General features: G+C 54.0%; 1 protein-coding gene across 5 annotated transcripts in view; it reads left to right on the top strand.

Annotated features, from left to right (window-relative positions):
- Positions 1 to 22,819, top strand: part of C28H10orf143 (chromosome 28 C10orf143 homolog) — a 96,742-nt gene that overhangs the window by 50,766 nt on the left and 23,157 nt on the right. For 3 of the 5 annotated variants that reach the window (XR_007406699.1, XR_007406698.1, XR_004810099.2), the window contains exons 4-6: positions 20,477 to 20,725; positions 21,584 to 21,638; positions 22,074 to 22,149. The gene's annotated coding sequence lies outside the window, so the exon portion shown is untranslated. The remainder of the gene's footprint in view (positions 1 to 20,476; positions 20,726 to 21,583; positions 21,639 to 22,073; positions 22,150 to 22,819) is intronic. The other 2 variants (XR_007406700.1, XR_004810100.2) reach the window with 1 other exon arrangement.

Genomic DNA, 22,819 nt, shown 5'->3' with positions numbered 1-22,819 from the left:
AACGTCACTGAGTGACACCCCAGAAGCCAAAGTAGGCGCCGTTGGATTGCCCAGGAATATGTGCTTTGCAGAGTCGAATCTGCAACTTATTTGTTGGCAGGTTGCTTTGTCGGCCCGCCTCGGACTGTAGGAGAGCACATTGGAGAGGTCGAGGGGTGGCCCGAACCTCGCGGCTGGTGGACACGCACCACCTTCTGAGTCACCCCTGCCTCTCCGCTATGTGGGGTGTGGCTAGACATGCCGTGGCTGCCAATCCACAATTTCTCGTCTGCATTCATTTTTTGAAAACTGCTCCAGATGAGAATTCCCAGACCAGAGGTCTGAACAGAGCTGCCTGTGCCGCTGTGCCGTGGTTTCGAGGCAAACACACGTGCGAGGGTGCCAGGCCCAGACGTGTCTGCAGACACCCGAGGCTGGGTCGGAGGCACGCAGGTGGGGCCTGTACCTCTCTGATTACCTGCTAGGTCCAGACTGCCAACAGTGGGCACGTGGTGATTCCCCTTCCCGTTCGCAGAGGTGCGGCAGCCGGTAACAGGTGCAGTGCCGTGGGGCCCTGGTCGTGGCTCTGTGGAAGCTGTCATCACAGCGGGTGTGATGTCTCCCACAAGCTCCGGAGGGGAGGGCGTCGCAGGTAAGAGCCAGGTGCCTGGGGTCTGCAGGCTGAGAGGCGCTGGTCACGGGAGGCCCAGGAGCTCCGCGCCTCATGTGGCTGATGTGCCGTCGGGTGCTAGGGACCGTGAGGGCCCACGGGGCCAGGTGCCCACGAGCCTGACCCTCGGAGTTTCAGATCCATCCTGGGTAAACTAACAAATTGCTCACCATCTACAAGCTGCAAGCAGGTCCTCCCTGCAGGAAGGAGGCAAAATCTGAAAAGACAGATGCCCTGGTTATGCAGCCGCAGGGCTCGAGCATCCTCTAGTTCAGAGGCAAGGGGGTGCGGTGTCTTCTGGAAGGTCACGAGCACTGAGTGGGCTGGGGCGGCAGGAGAGCCGTGTCTCAGCTGCTCAGGGACCCGGAAGGCGGAGGTCGGGGACACGGGTGGGGGGGTGGGCTTTCTCCCACATGCACACGAGACCCAGCACTTGTTATAAATGGCATCTTGTTAAAAATCTGTCTTCCAGTGGTATTTCCCGTGGCTGGCATTTGGGAGGAGTTGTAGATCTTTACAGAGTGTGTGATCTGGCCGGCTGATAAGCCTTCTTATTAGTTTTTAGTATTTTAACAAATTAATTCTCCTGAATTTTCTAATACCAGCAAGTTTATAATGATAACTGATTTTGTTTTGAGTATATTGGCCCTTCGACTCTCTTATTTATTTGTTCATTCATTCATTCATATTTTACTGTTGGTAGGTGCTCTCAAAAACTGTGTGTGGGGGGAAATTCAGACATGCCCACAGGTAGAGCAGGAGATCAGGCTTCCAGTATGTGGTGCCGCTGCATCAAGCCCTGACTCTGCCTGTCTTGCTGCTTCCCGCTCGGGGGATTTCTGTCCTGGGATGTAGGAAGCAAAACCAGGGCGCTGTTTTATGTCATCCTAAAGAGTCCAACGTGTGTCTTTAGCAGGTGAGGGTGCCTTGGCATCACTTTTACCATCCCCACGTCTCACAAAACGGTGACTCCCTAATATCATCTGACACCCCTTCAGGCTCACTTCCTCCAGGCCCGAGGTCTGCCCGCCTTCCTGCCTGGACCCTCTTCCACTCCTTCCATTGCTGGTTTCCTGCCTGTCCCACCAGCTAGATGTAGGCTTTCTACCTTTGGTTGGAAGCCGGCCTGTGTCCCCCGTAGTTATGGGCATGAGGACGCAGGAGTAGACACAGACCAAGGAGTGGATCTCAGGCATTCGGGGCGAGGTGGCGAGTGGAGGGGCCGGCGTCGGAGGCTCCACATGGAGGGGCGGGTTATGGTGGCTTCGGCCTGAAACACACCAGCCCTGAGACACGCAGGGCCAAGACTGTTCTGGAAAACGGAGAGTAAAATGGATCAGTGGGGGGGCGCCTGGGTGACTCAGCGGTTGAGCGCCTGCCTTCGGCCCAGGGCATGATCCCGGGGTCCTGGGATCTAGTCCCCCATCAGGCTCCCTGCATGGAGCCTGCTTCTCCCCCTGCCTGTGTCTCTGCCTCTCTCTCTCTCTGTATGTCTCATGAATAAATAAATAAAATCTTTTTTAAAAATGGATCACAGTGTTGCTTCTGGAAAAATGAGCTAAAGATCCCACTTACCCATTTGCGAACTCTTCTGAGAATGTAAATTCAATCCAAGCAGCAGAGTTTTTGTTTTCTAATATATTTCCTTGGTCAGTTAATGTAGTTCTGTCCAGACTTCCTGAGGGGCTAATACTTGCAGAATGATCTTTCCATTGACCTGGCGACTAGGCGACTACGCAGTGTCTGATTTAGCACAAACCCTGGTCGGACCCTGAAACCCAGTGCTTTCTCTCCTGTCTTCCTCCCCACCTTTAGCCCCCTCCCGGATGCCCACAGCACCCTGCCTGGTGGGGTGTGTGTGCACGTGTGTGCACTTAGGTATACATGTGCACCTGTATGCATGGGAATGTGTGTGGAAAGCCTGTTAAAATTACACACAAAGGCTTGAGCTTTCACCTCACTCACCCTGTCCTGGAGGCCTTCCCTGTGAACACAACTCACCAGCACAGCTCTGGCTCATCATTTTAGGACAATCAATGATTCTCATAGCCAGGATACTATCGATAGACACTTGGGTTGCTCTTGAATTTTTCCTACAACAAAAACACTAAAATTCCTATGTTAGGGGCCCTTGGTGGCTCAGCGGTTGGGTGTCTGCCTTCAGCCCAGGGCGTGATCCCAGTCTGGGGATCGAGTCCCACATTGGGCTCCCTGCATGGAGCCTGCTTCTCCCTCTGCCTGTGTCTCTGCCTCTCTCTCTGTCTCTCTCATGAATAAATAAATAAAATATTTAAAAATAAATAAAAATGAAATTCATATGTTAGAATATGCAGATCTAATTTACATAGTTACTCTCACATTGGCAAGAAGTTTTAAAAAGCGTAATACTTAGTGCTGGGGAAGAGCTGGAAAAGGCACTCACTCACTCTCGGTAGCTGTAAACGGAGTTACAATCGTTTTGGTCTTGCACGGCAGAGACGAGCAGGTGTTATGACGCAGTTATGGGAGCTTGTCCTGGGCGGCCTGGCAACCCGCTGGCTGGCACAGGGCACCCTTAGCCGGGTCAGGGTGGGGTCTGGGGCTCCCAGCCCGGGGCCTGCTGGTGCTGCCAGCAGCCCCATTTCCTGGTGGCACCCAGGCTCAGACTCTCCAACAGCAGCCCCTGGTGTCCCCACCGAGACATCCACTCTCATCATCCCGGGAGAAGAGACTGAGCAGAGGATGGAGGTTCCCTCCTGGAGCGCACCCTCACAGCCTACCGCCGACTCTGGGGCCCCTTCTCCAGGCGGGCCGGTTTCTTATCTCACACCCTGTGCCGCCGATGCCACGTCTCTCCGTGGATCATCTCTGGGGACAGCAAAGTCAGGTCATCTAGAGTGCCTGGACCCAAACAAAAGAGGGATGAGAGGCCATGAGGTTTCCTAGGGGTAAATAGGCCTCCCGTCGTCTGTGGTTTACGAGTGAGCAAACAGGCCCACGTTGGAAGCTGACTTGAGGGGTCACCCAGATGGGACAGAGCAGCAGGGGTGAGGCACTGTCACCATCCGTTCCTGGCTGCTAGGTGACCAGCTCTCCCGATTTGAGGGTTTCCCAGGACAGGTGATTTCCAGCGCTCACATGGGACATTCCAGGCAAACTGGCAGCAGTTGCTCACTGTGCAGCCTCTCCCAGGCTTCTCCCGGGCACCCCCCTGCCAGCCAGGACCCTGTCTGCAGGCCCTGCTCTCCAGCCCCAAGCCTGCACTCCGTAGTTCACGCCTTCCACCTGGGTTGGCACACCCGCCTCCCCCCTTTGTCAAGGTCGAAGCTCCGTGGTTGTGTCCCGACAAGCACTGAAAGGGCGGCAGCCAGGGCCTGCAGATGATAATCAGGACGCAACCCAGGGCCACCCTCATGAACTGGGCAGCCCGAGGCCAGGGCAGGGGGTGGGGAGGGGCTGGGGCTATGGCTGGTCACCCTCTGGGCAGTGGACCCTGCCCAATGCTCCCCTCTGCCCTGGCTGGTCTTTGCATCCCATCATTTAAACCGAACAAATACTAATTAAGGAAAGAATCCCCACTCCACCCCCCCAAAAAAAAATCATTTTCCTGCCAGGCTACATGCCTGCATCCAGAGACAGAGTCTGGAGGAAATGTGAATGCAGGCTAATGAAGACCTTGACTGTGATTATAAGGACCACCCTGCTGGGGCAGAAGCCTGGGCAGGGGCCGGCAGCCAGCATGGACACTCCTGGATGACTTATGACCGAAGTGGGGGCTGTGGCGAAAGTCGGGGGGCCAGGCATCTTTCCTAACCTTATTCTCCAGTGAACGTGTTTCTCTTTCCGCGACAACACGCAACTGAGGATTTATTCCCAATAAACGAATGAGAAGTTCTGAGCTAGAAACCCGAGTCAGTGCTGAGCCTCCACCTGGGGCGCTCCCGCCGCCCACCGGCCCAGGCATCTGGGGACCCATGCCGTCCCTCCGTGTCCGCACCTGCTGGAAGCCAGTGCCGCACGTTTCTCCCTGTCACCAAAGAATTAAAGACAACATCTCGGGTAGGAAGCTATTGTGGAGGGTGGAAGTTTCTGGCCAGGCAAATAAATTGGATTTAAGTATATTACAGTCATAATCTTTTTCTGCCTCTCTCCAGACGGTCTCTGTACATGGAGAAATGAGAATGTATTCGCAGACAAAGCGTGACCTGAGGGAGAAGCCTGCCGGAATCTGGATTTTCAATAACATAAGACAATAAAGCTTAGACTTCTAACCTGCTGCAATATGGTCAGAGTATAAAGAGCTTAGCTGCTAATAAAAGGGCAGGGGCTTCCCCTCATATCTGAAGATCCGGACCCCCCAGAAGGACACTTCATAAAGATCGTAACGGGTTAGCCGGGATCACACAGACACGAGGCCTTGTTGACTGATTGTCTGACAGTTGTCACCTATGGATCTGATATTAATAAGTCCCGTGTTGATTTCCTCGGGGTATTTTTGTCTGTGTAATTGCACATCTTCCTGTTGTGACCCTACACTGGGTGGCATGTTGCATGCATGTCATTCCCTTTTTCCTGGGGTTTGCCCACTGTGAGGTGGCATCTCCCTGAGTGGGGGAATGAACTCGCAGCACCTGGACAGTGGTAAGGGCGAGCTCTTGGAACCCAGGACAGAGCACTGAGCCGCCTGCTTCTCCCTGGGGGGGGGGGGGTGAGCCCCCTGACACCTTCAGCAGGAGGGGAGCTGGTGAAGTTCGGGATTGTCAGTTTTTCGGGATTGTCTTCTCTGAATTTGTTTGCCAGTTGAATACTTTGCCAGGGGATTAATGGGTTGTCACATGGTTCCCCAGACGGTGTAATTGAGGCAAAGTACATGAATCTACTGCATGAATATAATTACATGAATGAAGCTGAGGGACAGTAGCAATGCTTGGTTAAAAATCTTTGACATGTAAAATTCCACTGAACCAGCTAGAGAGCTGTGGAGAATTGTAACAGCCAGCAGCCTTTATGACTACCCATCCTTTCCCGTGGTGCAGAGGGCATTACCCTGACCTGCCCCCTTCCTTCCCACCCAGACTTTCTGGTGGCCCCAGGGTGGGTCCATGCCATGCTCTTTGATATCATCTCACACTTCAAAATGACATTGAGGCCAAGTGTTCCAGAAGATTTCAATTCTGCTCATCTCAGGTGCTGCTTTCTTCCTCTGGCTGTGCCTCAGAAGAGCCCACACCTTTCATATGGGACACATCTCTGCAGAAGTTTTCATTTCTGGGGCAGTCCCCAGTGGGGAAAGGCAAGTGTGGGAAGCTGGATGCTCTAGGACAGGACTGTAGACTCTGCTGGGCACCATCCTTCTGTGGGAACCCTGTCCAGGTCCATGTAGAGAAGGGCTACTCAGGGAAACACACACTTAAGTAAGCTGCATACCTGTGTGCATCCAGGTTGTACTTCGGGACCTCAGAACACTTTCCATAGTGGTTAACACCAATTACAAAGCCATATCTGCTTCTCCCTTTGATTGTTGAATCAAAGACCATTGAAATGTAGTGTGTTTGCAGTAACACAGCCATGGGGAGGCTGATGATGAGCAAGGGGCCACACCTCAGGTGAAGTGCTGGATAAAGTGTTGGGGGCCTGAAGACAAGCCTGCTGACCTCAGGGCCAGGCTCTTTTGGCTGCCAGGAGCTGATACTGAGCCACAGATCAGGCCCACAAAGACCATCTGGTGCCCTCCATCCAACATGGAAACTGCTCTTACTGGTGCTTATGGTCCTGTGACAGGTGGTCCTGGAGCCTGAGTGGTACCCATGACCTATTGATCTTGGAAGACTAGAGTTCAATACCCAAATTGGTTCCTGGTCAGACAGGCCTGATGTACGAGGTTGGTGTCAGACATGCAGCTCACTGGCTCCATGTATCTTCCTTAGCCTCAGGTTTCTCCTCAGAATATGGTAATGACATGGGTGCCATTGGGGGGCAGGTCAGCTGAATTAATCACCGTAAGAGTGTGGTCCTTGGCCTTTACAGGCAGTGTTACAGGATTAATGGTCTTCATCCCAATTCATATGTTGAGAGTCCTAACTTCTAGTGCCTCTGAATATGATTGTATTTGGAGATAGAGTCTTTAAAGGTAATTAAGGTTAAATGAGATCATAGGGTGGTCCTAATCCAATATGACTATTGTTCTTATAAGAATAGGAAATCAGGATACAGACACAGGGAAAACTGTGAAGACACAGGGAAACAATAGTCATCTATATACCAAGGAGAGGGGCCTCAGAAGAAACCAAAAATGTTGACACCTTGATTTTGGACTTCTACCTTCCAAAACTGTGAGAAAATAGATTCCTGTTGTTTAAGCCACATAGTATGTGGTATTTTTGTTATGGTAGCCTGAGCAAACTAATGAAGGCAGGATTGCTCACAGCTGCCTCTGCCCTCAGCCTGGAGAGAGTTGGCCTTTTGTTCCTGCCCAGGGGCCTCCTAGCTTTGTGACAGATGGGCAAAACACTGATGTGTTAGAAAAAAGCATAAGTGTTTGGCCAAGTGAACTCCTATGGACCTAGCCCTCTTGTAAATAAAAACTACAAACTTTGGACCAAAACAAACAACCAAACAAAAAACAACTGTACCCAAGTCTCTGGTCAACTCCTGAACTACACATGCTTTTAGGCAAACTCAGAGCAGCTGAAATAAAGCAGTTCTGAACTATGATTTGACCTGACATGAAAGAGACCAAGTTTGTGGTTTAAGTTCAGCGAACACAAAAACAAAAACAAACAAAAAAAATCAACATTCTCTGGAGGATTAAAACAGCCCAGAATCTCTATGACGTAACATTCCCAATACATGACATTCCAGGATACAATCAAACTTGCTTGAAAATGTGATCCAGCCTCAAGAAAAAAGTTGACTGAGAACAATGCTAGATGATCTTAAGATGTTGGAATTAGAAGACAAGTATTTTAAAGAAGTTATTATGAATGTATTAGATAAAATATGCTGGCAATGAAAGAAGAGATAAGAAATCTCAGCTAAGAACTAGAAGTTATAAAAAAGAATCAAATGGAAATTCTAGAACTGAAAAAAATACAATATCTAAAACTAAAAATTCAGTGGATTGTCTTATTACTAAAATGGAGATCATAGATGAAAAAGTGCATAGACTTGAATATAAATAAGTATCAATGTCCAATCTGAAGAAGAGAGAAACTAGATTAGAAATAATGAACAAAATGTTGGGAACAGCATCAGAAGGTCTAATATATGTGCAGTTTGAGTCCCAAGAGAAGCAACAGAGAATGTGGTAGAAAAAGTATCTAAAATTATGTAAAGATCTACAGGCCAAGAAATTTTCTAAATTTGGTGACACGTAAACTTGAGTTTCAAAAAGCTCAGCAAACCCTTAACAGGATAAATATATGTAAAACCACATCTAAGCCTCATAATCAAACTCCTGAAAGTCAAAAGAAAGAGAAAAACTAAGTAGTCAGAAACAAACTATACATGTATCTGGAGGAAGATGATTTGGAAATACTGCAGACTTCTCTTCCAAAACTATGGACGCCAGAAGGCAGTGGAATGACATCTTCAAAGTGCTTTCTACCTAGGATTCTATAATCGGGAACAATATCCTTCAAAAAGGAACATAGTTGTCAGATTAAAGAACACATTGAAAACGTGTTGCTATTCATGAGAAATTCTAAAAGAAGTTATCAAAGGGAAGTGATGACAGTTGAAAATTCAGATTTTAGAGAACTAAGGAAGAGTATCAAAACTGGGAAATATGTGGGTGAATATAAAAGACTTTAAACTCTTAATTTCTTTAAAATACATAAACTGTTTAATACAAAAATCACAACATTGTCTTCTAGGATTTATTATGTATGTAGATATAATACCCATGATAACTATAGCATAAAAGACTGGGGACCAAAACAAACAACCATATGGACCTATTCAGTTGTAAGTTTTCTACACTTTACATACTCTGATGGAACAGTATCAACTCTAAGTAGACTGAAATGCTGAATTTGTATGTCTAATCCAAATTTTAATCCCTAAGCAACCACTAATAGTGCCATGTAAAGAGATATAGCTAAAACACAATAGATTAATTAAAATGGAATTTTAAACAATATTCAAATAATCCAGAAGAAGGAAGAAAATGAGGAACAGAGAAACATGAAACAGAAGGAAGAAACAGAAAACAAATAAGAGATTAGCATACCTAAATCCAACCGTATCACAAATTACATTAAATGTTGGTGAACTATATATGCCACTTACAAGGCACAGGTTGTCAGAATGGATCTTGAAAAGCAAGACCTGCACCTTATACTCATTAGGAGGCTACCATTAAGAAAAACAAACAAACAAACAAACAAACAGAAAATAATATGTGTTGACAAAGGTGTGGAGAAATTGGAACCCTTTGCACACTATTAGTGGGAATGTAAAATGGTATAGCTGGTAATGTAAACGTATGGCAATTCTTCAAAAGTTAAAAAATAAAATTACCATATTATCCAGCAATTCCATTTCTGAGTACATACCCAAAAGAAAAAGCAAGCAAAAAGAAAGCACAGACATGAACAGACATGTGTACACACATCTGTTCATTAAAGCACTGTTCACAGCAGTGAAAGCATGGCAGCAGCCCAGATGTCCATCGTGGATGAACGGTTAAAGGAAATGTAGCAAATGCATACAATGGAATATTAGCCTTAAAAGGAAGGAAATTCTGAAGCAGGCTTCAATATGTATAAACCTCGAAGATATTATGCTGAGTAAAATCAACCATCCAGCCACAAAAAGACAAAAATACTGGATGATTCCACTTATGTGAGGTACCTAGAGTAGTAAAGTTCCTAGAGATGAAAGTAAAATAGTAGTTTCAAGGGGCTGGAAGTGGTGGTGGGGGTGGAAAAATAGGAGTTGTATTGTGGGTATAGAACTTCACTCTTGCCAGATGAAATCATTCTGTTCATTGGTTGTACAACGTGGATGAATTTAGCACTACTGAACTGTACACTTAAAAATGGCAAATTACATTTAAAGATAGTAATGGTACGTTTAAGATGGTAAATTTTATGTTATGTGTATTTTACCACAATTAAAAATTAAAAATAGCAAGACCCAACCGCAGTAGTTATTTTAAATATATTACTTTAAAATAGTTACTTTAAACATGAAAACCCAGATAGGATGAGCATAAATACATGGAAAAAGGTATATCATGCAACCAGTAGGGCATAAGAACTCTGGAATAGCTACACTAGTATCAGACAAAATAGACCTCCAGACAGAGAGCATTAAAAGAGATAAAGAGGAATATTTCATAGTGATAAAAGGGTCGATTCATCAGGAAAACATGATAATTATAAATGTATAAGCACCTAGTAAGGTAAGTGGATATTCTATAATCATGGAGACTTTTTTTAAAAAGATTTATTTATTTATTTATTTATTTATTTATTTATTTATTTATTTATGATAGACATAGAGAAAGAGGCAGAGACACAGGAGGAGGGAGAAGCAGGCTCCATGCCAGGAGCCCGACACAGGACTCGATCCTGGGACCCCAGGATTGTGCCTCGGGCCAAAGGCAGGCGCTAAATGGCTGGCCATCCAGGGATCCCCTAATCATGGAGACTTTAACAGCCATTTCTCAGCACTTGATAGAAATAGAGAAAAATTCAGTTAAAATGGGTGATATGAGGGACGCCTGGGTGACTCAGCGGTTGTCTGCCTTCAGCTCAGGGCATGATTCTGGGGTCCTGGGATCAAGTCCTGCATTGGGCTTCCTGCATGGAGCCTGCTTCTCCTTCTGCCTGTGTCTCTGTTTCTCTCTCTGTGTCTCTCATAAATAAATAAATAAATAAATAAATAAATAAATAAATAAATAAAATATTTTTAAAAAGTAAAGTGAGTGATACGAAAACATTACCAACTACCTTGACCTAACTGATATTTCTACCATATGGGCAGCTTCAGAATACATGGTCTGTTCTGCAAGACAGATGACCGCTCGCTGGGCCACATAACAAGTCTTACTAAATTTAAGGAATTAACGCAGGTGGACACTGACAAGTATGGAGTAAGATTATGTGTCAAGAGCAGGAAAACCCTGTGGTAGACAGAAAGACATAAAAACCCACCACCTTAAGGTATCCAGGTCCCAATGCCTAGAACCCATGATTATGTTTGTTATGTGAAAAGAGAAATTCAAATTCCGGTTGGAATTAGGTTGCTACCTGCTAACCATAGGGTGGGGAAATAATCCTGGACTGTCTGAGCGGGCCTGATATCCCCACCAAGGTCCTGTGGAGTGGAAAAGGGAGGCCAGAGAGGAAGTCAGAGGGGTGTGATGTGAGGAGGACTCAATCTGCCATTGCTGACCTTGAGGAAGGAGGAAGGAGCCACAGCCAAGGATCACGGGCCACCTGGAGAAGCCAGAGGAGACACATACGGGGATCCTCCCCTAGAGCCTCCTGAAAGGAGCCCCGCCCTGCAGACACCCTTTCACTGTGGTCCACTGAGACCCTCACTGGCCTTCTGACTTACATAACTATAGAACAGTTTGGGTGGTTTTAAGCCACAAGGTGTGTGGTCATTTACTACAATGGCAACAGAAAACTAATGAAATCCTTGATTTCGGTCTAGGGTTCTTGCAATAATTGGACTTAATTATAATGAAAATTGAGGAGGTTCTAAAACAAAGGGGAAGTCTGTGTTGGAGGAGAGCTGGATCAGTGTCCTCGTGGGCCCCCTTCCCCAGCCCTGGGTGGGTGTAGACACAGTGTCCATACTGCTCACAGCAGACTAGACAAGCAATCCCCATACTGCCCCCAGGGGGGTGAGTAGTGTGCCCCTAAAAATTGACTTGCACTCAGGACCTCAGAATTCAGCCTGATTTGGAAATAAGGTCTTTGCCAATGTGCTTGAGGATCAAGGTGAGATCCTGCTGGACCAAGGGAGGCTCAGAGTCCAATGAGGGTTGTTACAAGACCTGAGGAGGGACTCAGGCAGAGAAGACCACCTGAAGACAGAGGCAGAGAATGGAGGGAAGAATCTGTAAATAGAGGACGCCAAGGATTGTGGGCAGCTGCCAGGAGCTGGAAGGGGGTTGTAAGGTGGACTCTCCCCCGGAGCCTCCAGAGGAACCGCCCCTGCCGACACCTTGGTTTTGGACTTCTGACCTCAAGAGCTGTAAGCAGACCCAATTCTGCTGTTTTAAGTCACCCAGTTGGTGGCAGTTTGTTGTGGCAGCTCCAGGTCACTAACACACCCAGAGTGTGGATCCTTTGAACTATTACAACTGGAAGCAGGTGCTCAGAGACTCCAGGGAGCCCTGGCAAAAGGAGCAGCTGGCGGAGTCGGGCACCAGGAATCAGACTTATTTCCTCCTTGTGCTCCTCCGGACTCTGTCTGCCCCGGTGGGACCGCTGCGGCATGAGTGGGAGCTGGCCTGCCTTCCGCCTCGGTTCTCTGCTGGGTGCTGGTCCATGAGATCTGCTCTGCCTGGGGCGTCGCACCTGCTGTGAGGAATATCGTCATGACTGGGGCTCAGCAGCGGCCTGCAGTCCCCCAGGTCTCAGGACATGTCACGTGGACTCTGGGCCCACACATGCGGTCCACACGCCGGGTCAGCCCGTCCGCAGGGAGGGTCCTCACCTCTGGTTCCCCCGGGCCAGGCAGGGCCTACCGCTCCTGAGAGACCATCTCTGCTGGCAAGGACTTGCCCGTAACCCACCTCTCACACCCTCCAGGCCGTGTGTCTGGGAGGGACGGAGGGCGATGCCAGCGGGCTGCGGCACTGTCCCTGGGCTGGTGACCAGCCGGCTGCCCCAGGCAGGGGCCACACACACAGCACAGGCAGCAGAGGCCTCAGCACCCGGCGGGGCTCGGGGGACCTGGCCCTGGCTTGTCAGCTGGGAGGTGGAGTCCCCATCTTCTGTCTGGGGTCATTGTTTCGGTTTCTTGTGAAAGCAGACGAGCACAGAGGGCCTCAAGTGTCTGGCTCTGGGAGGAGACAGCTGTCATCATCGACATCATCAGTTGTTCTCAGGACTCCAGACCTTCGGGGCCCGGGACCCTGCTGGGAGGGCCGCGTGGGGTGCCCTGACTCAGGACCCTCGGGGCTTGTGGGCCATGACTGAATGTCCATTCATTTCCTCTGCTGCTCTAAGGCCGAGTCTGCAGAGCTATGTTGGTGGATGTCACATCCCCAGGTGGCTGCTTGCACAGGGCTCTGCTCCCTGGGGCACCTTGGGCCTGGGTTCCTGGCCCCAGGCACCTGATCCTACTCAGTGGTCTCAGGAGTCGTAGGACCTGCTTTATGACTAACAAGCACCCGAAGTGTGGACGGCCCCAGGCACTGCTCTCAGCACCCAGGAGGTTGGGCTGAGAGGTGGGAGCCCCAGAGGATCACACACCCAGTCCGGGCTCCCTGGGGTCACCTGCCTAGGCCCCTTCAGTGCACCCATCGGGCCAGCGGCCTATCTCCCATCGATGTCCCACGAGCAGGTGCGTCACGCCGCTGACTGCGGTGCCCTCCCCCCTTTTGTATATTTCAATATGCAGAGAGGTTTTTATCGCCTTAATGGGGCGTCTAAATTGCCTGCTCCACCTCTTGTTGCAGCCGCCAGTGCTGGAGCTCTGGTCCAAACCTGAACAGTGGGATCGTTTGTGCAAATTTTTGGGAGCCATGAGAGGAAAACATTTCAAATTAGGGAGAACATTCCAGTAATTGGGAGCAGTCGGAATCCCCAGGTAACCAACACAGCCATTCCTAGGTACGTTTTGAAAGGCAGGAAAAAAATCTCCCTTGGAACTGCCCAGTGGAGACTACTGAGCTGAGGCGTGTGGACAAGTCCCAGATGCTTTGGGAGAAGGGTTGGAGGAGCTCGGGTGTTGGCTCCCTCTACGTAGCATCATCCAAGCAGCGTGAAGCGAGGAAGCCCCGACGGGGCTCTGGACACAGCCCGGTGTCCCACCCGCTGAAGACGTCGCCGCAGCTTCCCAGTGGCCCCCATCAGCGGTGCTGCAGACCGACTCCAAGTCCCAGGCCCCGTGGACCCAGAGCCTGCAGAGCCACGTACCGTGATGTGAAAGGCCCGTCCTCACAGGACCACGGCGGGGACCGCTGACCTGGAGACACAGACTCCGAAACCCTTGCGTCCGTCTTGGAACATGGCAGGGCACCAATCAGGGAGTCGAATTTAGAAACGGAATTTTGAAGACAGTAAGACCAGGGCTGCCTGCTGTGTTTGTCTGCTAGGGCGGTGGACCGGAGTCCCGCACCCCGCAGGTCTTCTCTTCCACTCGTCCCGGCGCTGGGGGCTAGACGCCCAGATCACGGGGTCGCCTCTTCTGAGTCCTCTCTCCGTATTGCAGCGGCCATCTGCTTGCTGGGTCCTCCCGCGGCCTGTGCACACGCGTCCCTGGTGTCTCTCCCGTGAGGACTCCCGTCCCGTGGGAGCGGGGCCCGCCCTGCCGACCTCCTGCAGCCTTGGTCACCCATCTCCAAAGACAGCCCCGGGAGGCCGCGGGCTTCACCCTGTGAAATCCAAGGGGACCCCGTGTCCACCTGTAACGCACTCCTCCCGCTGGTTGGAATCACGGTTACGGTTTCTTGCGTTGGTTTGCTCACAGGTTCCCGGAAGAGAGGCAAGACTGAAACAGGGCGTGGACTCTGTTCGCAGGGTCGCCTGTGCACCGGCCCACCGCCAGGGCCTCCTCACCCATCTCTGATCCTCAGGGCACCTACGAGGAGAGCAGGGAGCTGGGGCTCCAGCGGGCGAGGCTGTTTGCCCGGCCACCGGCCAGCGTGCGCCAGGCTGGAGACGATGGGCTGAGGGCCACCCTGGCCTGTCAGCCGGAGATGGACGTCAGAGGTGTTCTCACGGCCCCGGAGGTGGCCTTAAGTGACGATGCCGGGGGCATGAGTTGTCTGGATGCCTTCTGTGGACACCCCGCGTCTCAGTTTGCATTTGTCCCTGGCCCGTGGAAGACAGCAGGCATCGCTTACACATGGATCTAAAAGTCCATGAACTTGCAGCCACCTCGTCCACGTGTCCCAAGCGACCATCACCAGGAGCAAGAGTGTCCTAAGCGACCATTTGGTCCTCTTGTGAGCTAAGTATGCTCCCGAAATATGGTATCTGATTGTCCGGCTTTAGGGAGGTTGGGTTTACATCAGAACGCCCGAAATCATGGATGGGAGTGGCCGCTGCCCGCTGCCCACTGCCACGGTGAGGGGGGTGCTGTGCTTCAGAGAGGAGAGCTCCCCTTGGCCTCGTCCCACGTGTGCCAGGAAGATGGCTCGGAGGGCAGGGGTGCACCTGGAGAGGCAGGTGGGACGGGGGTGCAGCCGCCCCTGGACACAGCGCCCCCCATCTCCTCACCCATCCGACGGGACCAGAGCGTATCTGTGGTGTCGTGAGGAGTGAGTCCATCCGGGTGGCAGGAGCTGGAACTGATAACCGCCAAGCCCGGTCAACAGCAACGGTGCTTTCTCGCGTCCCTGCTCTGCCAAGCCCCAGCTGCTGCTGCTTCGTGCACGTTCAAGGCTGGTCTCGACCGAGTGATCGTACCTGGGAACCCACCCGCAACGTGCCTGCCTGGGCTGGCGTGGGGCTAGCAGGGGCCCGGGTGGCCACCAGGAGCTCGCCGTGGGAGCGGAGCCGGGGGCAGACACAGGCACCAGCGTCCCCTGAGCTCCTCGTGGCAGAGGCCTTCTGCATGGACAGGGGACCCCGGGAAGGAGCGCCCCGGGCCTGTGGTCCCCCGGGATGGGAGGGCGTCTGCAGGCGGGTGAGGGGCCCTGAAGCATGAGGCGGAGGGACGGAGAAGCTGGCCCCCAGGAAGGAGCAGGCCAGCGTGCAGGGGGCGCTGCGGCCCGCAGAGGGTGACCACCCGACTCAGGGCTTTCTTTCCCCTGGGTGGCTCTCTGCATCCGTTTCTTGGGGCTGCCGTGACAAATCAGCACAAATTTGCGTGGCTTAAAGCAACAGACATTTTCTGTGTCGGAGGCCGAAAGTCGAAGGTCAAGGTGTCGGCAGGGCACTTGCTCCGCGGGCCCCGGGGAGGGGGGTCCCGGCCTTTCCCTGGTTTATGGTGTTTGCTGGCGTTCCCTGGCTTGTGGCTGCACGCCCCCGACCTGCGCCTCTACCTTCGTCCCTGTGTCCTGTCCTCTCCTTGTAGGGACGCCAGTCACTAGATGTGGGGCCCACACTCACGCCGGCATCACTCGTAACTAAACACACCTGCGAAGATGCGTGTCCAAGTAGCGTCGCAGCGCAAGCTTCTGGGTGGACTGCTCGACCCTTTCCAGGAAGCTGGTCCCGGAGTGTTGTGACTTCATCGTTCATGCTCCACGTCGTTCCTGGAATGCCCGAAGCCGCACGTGATATTCAGAGTCACAAGTGTTTTGTGGAGGAAGGTGCTGGCGAAGGGATTTCTCTCCAGGTCGCCCGTCTCGCTGGGCAGAGTTCCAGCTGGCCCAGCCCTCGGATTCCCAGATGCTCTCTGCCTGTGAGTCAGCAAGCCTCCTGCTCCCCGCAGCTGGCAGCCCCCCTCGGGCACCCCCAAGGGGACCAGCAGAGCAGCCTGCCCAGCAAGACGAGCAGGTGCTTTCTCCCCTGGGCGAGGAGGTGCTGCCCGCAGCTTCACTAAGCCCCAGACAACGGGACCGTGGGTGGTGAGGGAGCGCCAGGCCTCTGGGCTCAGGTAGGCTGAGCCCGCCGGTGTCCCTGGCCTTTCTCACGTCAGTGCGTTCACGGTGGCTCCCGAGCCCTCTCGTTGGACCCGGCTTACTGAGTAGGACTCAGCAGGACTCATTTGCTTGCATTGCTTGCACACACTGGGCGCTGCTTAAGCAGAAAGGGGCTTCCAGAGACACTTGGACATGTCCCCATGAGCCACTGAGCCACTAGAAAACCAAGAGTGGGCCAGATCTGGATGTGAGATCCAGGGACGCGCATGCCCACGGGTCCCCTGGCTATGTCCCCACCAGCTTCACTTGGCATTTCTGCCACTTCCTTCACTCTCACTGCAGACTGGCCTTCTCCAAGTCCAGGGTCCTCAGGGCGATGACTCAGTGGTCTGGTGTCCCCCAGTCATTGGAGGCCAACCAGGGACAAGGAGTCACCCGTGGGAAATGGCGGGATGGGCAGGCACAGCCTCGGAGGTCTGCTACGTGCCTTGATTACATGACAGTCGCTTGGCTCTGAGAATGGCGTTTGGAAACCACTGGGCTAATGCTTGTCATTTGGAAATGGTTCCCTGTGCGGTGCTGGGCCAGTGCCTCGCCTGGAGCCGCAGTCGGATGCTGGGGCCATTTGGCTGACACCATGCTGAGTCCGTGAGATGCTACGGCCCCAGGCCCCCCGAGGAGGTGGTGACCAGGAAGGCAGGGAGGGGAAGCTTGTCTGTAGGCCCTGGAAGCCCGTGTACGTGGAGGGCCCTTCCGCCTGTCCGGCCAGCTTGCTCTGAACCTGCCTGACAATTGTCCCTACTCCCTGGATTGGGGGGTTCCAAGTCCATGAAGGACGATGCCCGCTTTTCACGGAAGTCAACCTCCCATCCCTACATGCTTTGCATTTTTTAAAAAAGATTTTATTTATTTATTCATGAGAGACCCACAGAGAGAGAGAGAGAGAGAGGCAGAGACCCAGGCAGAGGGAGAAGCAGGCTCCACGAAGGGAGCCCGATGCGGGACTTGATCCCGGGTCTCCAGGATCACGCCCTGGGCTGAAGGCGGTGCTAAACCGCTGAGCCCCCTAGGCTGCCCCCTACATGCTTTTCAAATGCAAGAGGCCCCAGCTGGCGCCTCAGAGAAGAGAAAGGGGAATGAGTGGAGGCGCCAGGCTCTCAGGAAGAAGAGGACGGGCAGCGCAGGCTGAGACGCGCTCCCAAGGAACGAACAGGGAGCGGGTGGACAGGGACTCAGGACCTCTGAGAGCCGCCCCGCACCCCTCGGTGGGGCAGGGCCTCCGACGGCAGCCGTCTTCACCGGGTCATCAGAAGCGAATGGAAGAAGAGGGTTTATTGGCTTGAACCAGAGGGTCCAGAGGCACTGATGGCTCCGGGCACAGAATGACCCACATCGGAGGGCGGCAAACGCCAGCCCGCGGCCAGATCTGTTCTGCTGCGTGTTCTTGGAAATATACTTTTATTCAAACGTAACCGCGGCCATTTGTTGAAGCGTAACCTGTGTCTGCGCGCCGAGGGCGGATGGAGGGGGAGCGCCAAAGACCAGCGCTGGCAGAGTCTGAAATGGGTATGATCTGGGCCTTTGCACGAGAGGTTTGCTGGCCTGGGCTCTGGAGCTGTGCTGCTCAGTGTGGTGGCCGCCGGCCACAGGCGCTCCGGTCCTTTAGACCCGAGAAGCGTTGTCCGGTGCCAACTAGGATGGGCCTTGTGTAAGCGATGCACGATTTCAAGGCTAGTGTGAAGAGAAGGCTGTGAAGTGGCCCATTAAGGACTTCTGCGTCTTGATGGCTTAAGATGATCTTCTTTTAATACGTTGCACTAAATAAGACGAATCATTAAAATTGATTTTGCCTTCTGCTTCTCGCACGTCGCATGTGGCCACCGGAAGATGGTCGGCTGCGTGCGCGGCTCCCGCCCTGTCCCCGGCCGATGGCGCCGAGGTAGCGAGCGCACGACGTCAGGCCTCCCCTCCGCCTCCCCGGAGGGCTTCCTGCACGTGGCAGGCGGGACGGCCGCCAGCCTCATCCCCTCAAACTGCAGGTCACGGTCCGTTAAATGGGCCGGGAAATCAATGGTGTAGGTCATGGCCAGAGTTTCTAAAAATGAAATAGAACACAAAACAGGAAATGTTCACGGTGACTTGCACACCCACACATGAGTACTGGTTTGCAAAGCGTGTTCCAGTCGTGCGTCCTCTAGTTCATTAGTAAGGGCCGTCATCCGTAAGATGTACTTTGATTCTTATGAATAAGAAAGAAAACACACAGCCCGTCACACCACGAGGCACGGTGTTCACCGGCAGCCCTTGGAAAGCCCCGCGTGTGCCACAGCAGCTTCCTGGCACTTGGAGTTCCTCACCCGTCCCGAGAGACGTGGCCGCTTCTCCTGCCTTTTCGTGGCTGGCTGCGGCCGCCTCCGTCCTTGGGGGACACTCCCCTTCTGAAGGCTCGTAAAGCACGTGCTGCTTGTTTTGGAAGAAACCGACGCGTGGCCCCGAGGCCAATCTCCCAGTGACGAACCTTTGCTCCCCTGACCCTGGATCTGGGTTTTGTTACCTGGTGCGCATTAGCTGCCCGGCTCTGGTATTGTTCTGCACACTCAGACTCCTTTCATTTCGACGCAGAGTCACGGCGACTCCCGGTCAAGACGGTCTGACAAAGGTGAAGTCCCACCCACGTGGTCCCTACAAGGTGGACGATCCTGAGGAGGTACAGAGGGCTCAGGGAACCCCTGACTGCAAGGCTACACTTTCAGAGACGCTGGAAGGTGAAAGCGTGCGTGTTAGGACGCACAAGCGACGTGCACGTCTGCGAGGGGTGGTGCACCGCACGGTGCCTTTCCCGTAGTGGGTCGTGGTGAAAAGCGTCGGGAAGCACCAACCTGTGGACCGCTCCCCTGGGGAACCCCAGGCTCCCTCCCGCACGCAGGGCTCCACACCTCCGCGGGCTGGAGGCCGAGTCCCACGCACGGTCTCCCGAGGTCAGCCAGGCCCACGCCACCCAGGGGGCTGCGCAGGCTGACGGTGGCCCCCGGGGTGCCAAGCCCGGGCGGGGCGGAGCCTTGTGGGGGGGCCACGTGGACTTCACGGCGGCACCTCCTTGGCCGTCTGCGTCCCACGTCGTCCTGACCGTGGCTGGACGGAAGGCGGGTGCTGCGTGCTCAAGCGATGCCCGAGAAGCACGCCGTCCGCGCACCTGTTCTCTCAGCAGGTGGGAGGTATCCACGGAGCATCTCCACCTGCAGGGCTGGCACCAGATAAGAGGGCAGCACTGGGCATGGGGGGAGGGAGAAGCCCAGAGGGAAGCAGCCGTTTCTGGAAGGTTCTCCCAGGCATGGACTAACGAGAGCGAAAGCGTCACAGGGCTGAAGGCACCAGTGAGTGGAGGTCATTTCCAGAGAGATACTGGGGTGGAAGCAATGCTGTGCCCAGAGGGGAGGGAACGTACTAGGACCAGCTGACCGCCCAGCCACCCGTCAGCCGCCAGGAGCTCTCAGAGGCCCTGGCGCCCCGCCCGCCCCCTCCCTGCCCCGCTGCGCCTCCCCCTGAGTAGCGGAGGGTCGTGGCAAGGGTTCGGGTACCTCTGCAGCAGTAGGGATGGCTGTGAGGCTGACCAGCCCCCGGCCCTCTCTCCTTCGTCCCCGCACTCCCCGCAACTCGCACACGGTGAGTTGACCCCTCGGGAGGCTCACAGGTCTGGGCCAGCGGTGCCCCGGGTGCCCTGCCGCGGGCTGTGGGAGCCACCGTCATCTCAGGCACAGACACAGCCGGTTTAACTGTGGTCCTCAAGCCTCGACGTTCTTTGAACCGAACACACGGCTTCTCCTGGGGATGCACAGCACCGGCAGAGCTTTATTTCCCCCTTCCCCTGGTTGGCAGTGGCAAATCCTCCCGTCCCCCGGCATCTCGCGCGTGCCCGCAGCCTGCATGTTGCAGCTTCAAGAAGGGGCTGCGGAGAGCTACGACTCGACTTTGGTAGCGAGGGTTGAGCACACAGCTTTATAATGAGGTTGGAAAGTTTGGGGCTATGCATTTAATGAATTTTGTATTAAGATATAACACAGCTGCTTTCATTTGCATTTCACAGCGCTATTTAGAACAGATGTTTAATACTTAATGAATTGAATATTTAGATACGGCGATGCATTTGACACCTGCCATTAAAGGAGAAGCTTCAAATGCGCTGAAGTCCTCCTCAAGCAGTGGTTCTGGGGTTTAGGCACTGAAATCTCCAGATGGGCCCAAGGGGAAATGAAGATCTCGAAGGAGACGCCCCCCATCCTGTGCACCCCGGCTTCTTGTGCCGTCCCAGCGGCTCCCCGAAGCACCTGCAAGCCACCTCCCTCCCACCGACACGTCACCTCATTCGGGTGAAGCATGGGGTGAGTTTTCCTCTCCAACAGATCGTTCTAGAAAGGCATCCATCCCTTGCCGACCGATTCAGGAAGTTAAAACACAGTTGGGCTCTCCAACGGCCCCCTGTGTGTTATCGTGTCGACTGAGCTCCGTGGAACACGGTGGTGGCTTGTCGTGGTTTCTTCTATAAGTAGATGCACCTTAAGAATCATTTATTCAAATATTAATGCCTCTTAGGGGAGACGTCGGGCTGACTAGAAAACATTATTATGGTGAAGTTCTCCCAGAGCAAGTCAACAAAACCAGTGAGCGTCCCCCACATGTAGCACATGTGATGAAAACACGAAGAGTGTTCCCCTGCTGTTGCCGAGTCTCCTCGGGGGTGGGGGGCGCACAGACCTGCCCCCTGAGCCCCCCACCCCTGCCTGGGGGGCCGCTGCTCCCTACCCGGTGCCCGTGGAGACCAAAGCCAGCCTGGGCCCAGCTGGGCAGCAGGATGGGCTCTGCCTTCCCGGGGAGGCGGCTGCTGGCCTCGGTGGGGCCCGTGCGAGGCCGGAAGGAGCCTCTCCAGCTTAGCGGCCACCTGGGTGGCAGGTGGAGGGTCGGGGTGGGAACCCCGTGGAGGGCAGGGTCCGCCGACAGCCCTCTGCCGGGAAGGTGTCTGGCCTGCACTTCTGGACACAGGAAGCTGGCGCTTCGGGCCAGTCTCTCCAGCCCCTCCCTGTGCCTCAGTTGGGGGATGTGTCAGAGGCCTGTGCAGGGTCCCACGGGTGGTCCCACGGGTGGTCCCACGGCGCCGGGCATAGAGGAAGCACGAGGGAGGCACTTGTCGCTGCCGCAGGAGCAGTCACTGCCCGCTTCGCACTTCCTCTCTCTGGCTTCAGGTTCCTCATCTGCACGACTAACAGCAACAGTAGGAGCAGCAGCCTCATAAACAAGGTAAATAGGATGCTGGGTCGTGGGGCCGACACCTGGCCCGCGGGGACACTGGGCTTCTGCAGTGGGGCCCCCTCCGCTCGCCGCCCACACCTTCGCACTCACCTGCCGACAAAGAGGCAGGCCAGCTGCCGCCTCAGCTGATAGGCTCATCTGGACGACGGAAATGTGCGTCCCGACCGCCATCGTCAGGCTAGCAGCGCTCGTGACAGGCGCATGGTACGATCCAAAGGAAAGATTTAGACCTAACGGGGAAAAAAATCAGTTAAAATCGACATATCCATTAGAAGATTTTAGAACTGGAAACATATTCTTCATGGAGCGAAGGATGACTTCTTAGGTGATGCTAAATCAATAGCTCATACTTGGGATGAATTCATTATTTTGTTTTATGAGAACTGTCTGGTTCCTAAATTCTCTCCTGTTCCGCCTTTTCAGCAGCGCCCCGGGAAAGCCGCGGACGAGTCCCGGAGACGCCACCAGCATGGTTCCAGCCTGAACGCCCTCGGAAGAGGTGGGAGATGAGTGCAGGGACGTGGTTTCAAACAGGCGCCTCCCCAGCCCAGGTGGCCCTGCCACCAGCCACGTCGCCCCCGACCCCGGTCCTGGGTGTGATGCCGCCCCGGGGGCCCGGGGCTGGGCTCCTTGCTGGCGTCCGCCCCTGCGAGCCTCGGATGCATCGCAGGCCGCGGCCCCTTCAGCCCCCCCCCGCCCCCAGTTGTCACCACGGTGACACACAGGGGCGGCCGTGCCCACGGCCAGGATTTCCCCGGCCTCTGAAATGTCGGGGTGATGTGACCCAGGGCAGCAGAGGGACGCGGGCGGGGGCAGCGCCCGGAGGGAGGGGTGGCAGCAGCAGCCCCCAGGGCACAGCGTCCCACCTGGTCTCGGGCCCACCCACGACCGTGCCCCGGATTCGGCGGCTGGGCATGACGATTGCCCTCACGGGGGAAGCGGAGGTTTCCTTGTGCCGTGCGTGCCGAAGCAACGCTCCCGTTCACACCTGAGGACACAGCACATCACAGGAGGAACGTGAAACGGGGTACACAATAGAGGCCGTGGGAGGGAGCCCTTCCCTGGGAGGTAGAAAATAATTCTCGGGGCAACAGCGCAGGATGCGGCTGAGCGCGTGGGCCCCGGGAGCGCCGCCCTGGGCCGCGTGTGCGCCAGTGTGTGGTCTAGCT

Source organism: Canis lupus, chromosome 28, assembly GCF_003254725.2.
Source record: "Canis lupus dingo isolate Sandy chromosome 28, ASM325472v2, whole genome shotgun sequence".
Taxonomy (NCBI): Eukaryota; Metazoa; Chordata; class Mammalia; order Carnivora; family Canidae; genus Canis; species Canis lupus.
Note: the sequence above shows the minus strand (reverse complement) of the source record. Positions and strands in the feature narration are given on the sequence as shown.